Source organism: Mizuhopecten yessoensis, unplaced genomic scaffold (assembly GCF_002113885.1).
Source record: "Mizuhopecten yessoensis strain PY_sf001 unplaced genomic scaffold, ASM211388v2 scaffold4223, whole genome shotgun sequence".
Taxonomy (NCBI): domain Eukaryota; kingdom Metazoa; phylum Mollusca; class Bivalvia; order Pectinida; family Pectinidae; genus Mizuhopecten; species Mizuhopecten yessoensis.
In genome coordinates this window covers 27,568-31,731 of record NW_018405437.1, presented here as the reverse complement: position 1 = coordinate 31,731, position 4,164 = coordinate 27,568, and positions in this window count along the sequence as shown.

The window sequence follows — 4,164 nt, the reverse complement described above, 5'->3', positions numbered from 1 at the left end:
CCTTATTTTCCCGTTTTATCTGCTTGTAAATTTTTTGTTTACGTTCGCTTTGGAGGGTATGTCTCGGTCGGGACAGCGACGAGGTAGTGCTCATGGGTGTTCCCATTTCTTTGTGGAACGGGACCCTCATGATGCCTGTCCCAGGTGTCGTCCTTGCAGTGAGGTTTCGCCTTGTGAACTTTGTTCACAGTCAAAATCTCAGGGCAAGGACTTCATTGTTCCAAAGCTACCCTCAACTTACCGTAAGACAGATTCGTCTGTTTCTTCCGGTAAGCGAGGGAAGCAGAGAGGTAGGGGTCGTGCCACCAGCTCTCTGGGGTCTGGTGGTACTGTCTCTGTTCCTGTCTCGGGGGGTCTTGCTTCGGCAAGTCCCTCTCGTGAGCAGGGGGTGGCCCTTCCTGTCCAGGAACTCCCTGGAGTAGGGGAGGGGCAGCCTGACCCTGGCTTGGCACAGCCAAGGGTCGAATTGGCCGGGAACGCCCGTAAGCTTTCGCGCTTGCCTTCGGGTAGGGACTACCGGCCGCCGGTCACTGACTCTGTCAGTGATCCCGGCATTCCAGGTGGTGCTGTCGTTGGGGACAGTCTTGGTGCCGGGCCTGTTCTTTCGGGTTCAGGTCCTGGTGTGACAACAGACTTTCTTTCGGGATTGTCTGTGTCTACCGGGATTAGTGACGCGCAGCTCACTAATCCCGGCATCAATGCTGGTCAGGCATACCCTCCCGGTCAGTTACCCGGACCCGGTCCTATTAGGTCCGGTCCCGAGTTTAAATCTTCTGGGAACCTGGGGGGGTTTCCCCCCAGGGGTTGGGTTTGCTAGACAGGGGGCCGATTTCCGGCCTCCGTTTTCCCCTGGCTTAGGGTATACGGGTGCCTGCGGGCAACCATCCTTGGGCCGCCCTTACCAGCCTGCGGATGGTTTTGGGTTGCGGCAGCATCCCGGCAGTTACGGGCTTAGCCCGTACATGTCCGGGTTTCCACCTGGAGGGAGTGGCGGTCCACCTTCGCCCTTTGGGCAAGTTGGCCAGCCCCAGTCTCAGGCAGGCCAGTTTGGCCAGTTCTGGGGTCACTCCCAGCCCGCGGGACCTTTCCCCTATCCTCCGGGATATGGGTTTAACCCCATGGCATTTCCGTCATGGAATCCTTGGGGTTTGGTCTCTCCCTCGCGGAGACGTGTTAGCATAGCCCGTACATGTCCGGGTTTCCACCTGGAGGGAGTGGCGGTCCACCTTCGCCCTTTGGGCAAGTTGGCCAGCCCCAGTCTCAGGCAGGCCAGTTTGGCCAGTTCTGGGGTCACTCCCAGCCCGCGGGACCTTTCCCCTATCCTCCGGGATATGGGTTTAACCCCATGGCATTTCCGTCATGGAATCCTTGGGGTTTGGTCTCTCCCTCGCGGAGACGTGTTAGCAGTTCTGTTGACCCCCCCCAACTTTCTGCTACTTCGGGGGCCTTATCGGCCGGTCCTAAGAAGGTGTGTCGGACCTTTAGGACTTCTGCCTCTCGGGCAGGCTCGTTGGTCTCTGGGTCCAAGGGTAGGGTTTTGGCTACTAAGCCTAAACCTACAGCCACGGCCGTTAGGCGCACTGCACCTAAACGCCGGTACGGGGAGCCTTCTCTCGGGTTGGCCCCTCTGGCTGGCCCATTTCCTCCGCCCCAGGCTTCTGGTCTGGATGGTGTGGAGGCTATGGACGTTGAGGGCGCGGGTATGGCAGAGGACAATGATGTTGTTCATCTTTCACCTGGTTGTTCGGATATAGACGCTGGTCTTTCCGAGTCGTCTGACGACAGTCCTCAGGAGGGCTTGCCCTCAGAGGAGGACTTCCAGGATGAGGGAGACCCTGAGGCTGCTGAGGTTGAGGCCCAGCATGTGTTATCCGGTATGCGGGGCCTTAGGGCTGACGTTTCCCGGATTCTTGGGGAGGAGGTTTGCCCACCACCTTCGGCATCATCTGTCCCCGAGTCCACCACCCTTTTGGGTTCTTTGGTGGCTCCTCGGGTGTCCGCTCGGTCGGACCGCTCTCTGCCAGAAGGCACCATTGTGTCTTCAGCTCTGGCCACCGCCCAGTCTCGGGTTTTAGGGAAGAATTCTTCTTCAACCCGTAGTCCTGGGTATGCTGGGTTGCAGCTCAGTGTTGGCGATTTGTCAGAGGTGCACGCCACTGACTATGCCACACATGATGGTCTGCTTGCCCCTCAACCAGCTAAGCTGGAATCGAGGGAACTTGCAGCTTGGCCCGGTAAATCGGTGGACCAGGTGGTGTTCGGTCCCAAAGAACACCACAAGATGGAGAGACTGCTGCGTCTCTCCATCCAGATTCTGTCGTATATAGACTACTTGACGGTTTGTCTATATAGGGTATCCGACTTGCCTGAGGGTCGGATTACCGAGACAGAGCAGGCCGACATCCAGGACAGAGTGACCTCTGCCCTGAACGGGGCATTGAGAGCGCTGGCAGCTTTACAGGTGTCATCCCTCGTCAATGTCTTGTTGGCTAGGCGGTTTTCAGTTTTGAAAAATCGCCCGGTCGATGAGCCTTACCGTTCCAGACTGTTGACTGCCCCCTTCTCAGGGTCCACTCTTTTTGGAGGGGCCCTTCCTTCTGTTCAGAAGGATTTGAAGGAGGACTCGGTCGCCTCTGCACTTCTGGTGAAGAGGATTCAGGCTGAGAAGGCCAGTACCTCGCAGGGGTCAGCGCCTCCTAAGAAGAAGGCTAAACCTTCGGCTTCGCAGTCCTCTGCGCAGCCCAAGTATAAGCCTCCCTTCAAGGGCAACAAATGGAAGGGTAAGAAGGGTAAGAACCCTCCTGGGGGTAAGAAGAAGGGTTCCTGACTCTTTTCTTCCCTCCTTGGTCGTGTCAGACGACGAGTTTGGCCGGGAGGAATGCAGTCCTCTCGGCTCAAGCTTAGGTCCTTCTCCCGCAGGATTAGGCTTCGGGTCAGCAGACGATTCTCTTGCCTGGCAAGGTCTCGATCTGCCTCGACCAGATCTTCCTGTGGGGGGTCGTCTTTCTGCTTTCCTTCCAGAGTGGAAGGAAATTACGGAAGACGCATGGACCTTGTCTGTGATCAAGGAGGGGTTAGGCATTCCGCTAGTGCGGGATCCGCCCTTAGCGTCAGAGCCAATCTTTTTTCCTCCACCGGGGGATCCGGAAAAGGCTCTGGCGCTCCAGGAGGAAGTAAGGACCATGCTTTCCAAGGGCGCGGTCGAGGAGGTTCCTATGTCGGGATGCACTCCCGGGTTCTACTCCAGAATGTTTCTGGTTCGGAAGAAGTCCGGGGCGTGGCGTCCCATCATAGATCTAAGTGCCTTCAACAAGCACGTAGATTCTCCTCACTTCAAGATGGAGACTCCTCGGGGTATTATCGCCTCCGTGAGAGAGGGAATGTGGGCGACTTCAGTAGATCTAAAGGACGCCTACTTCCACATCCCCATCAAGAAGTCGGCACGGAAGTACCTCCGTTTTACTTGCAACGGAAAGGTCTTCCAGTTCCGGGCCATGCCGTTCGGGCTCACGACTGCACCTTTGGTTTTCACCAAGCTGCTGCAGGTGGTCGTGGGATTCCTGCACTCTCGAGGAATAGATGTTCACATCTATTTCGACGACTCCCTCATGCTCCACCTAGTGAGAGAGTCTCTGGTACAGGTCACCCGGTTGGTTCTGAAACTCTTACTCAAGGTCGGCTTCATTCCTTCCAGAGAAAAGTCGGAGGTTTCCCCATCTCAGGATTTTGTTTTTCTGGGGAACCGTTTCAATACGGTTCAGGGCATCGCCCTTCCACCGATGGAGAAGTTCGAGAAGGCCAGGGCTTTTGCTCTGACCTTTATCGGCCGGTCTCAAGTCCAGGTACGTTGGTTTCTCAGTTTTCTGGGATATCTCAACGCCCTGGCCGATGTGGTCCCCTTAGGGAGACTTCACATCAGGCCTCTCCAGATGTTTCTCCTTGCCAACTGGGTCCCTTCTTCAAGGGATTGGGAAGCCTTGCTTCCTCTGAACCAGTCGGTCAAGGAGTACGCACGCTGGTGGACTCATCAGGACAATGTTCTCCGAGGGGTTCCTTTGTCCAAGCCAGTTCCCACTATGACCCTGTACACGGATGCATCCATGACAGGGTGGGGAGCTTATCTCGACGGGCGTTGCCAGTCGGGGGAGTGGTCTGGGGAACAGC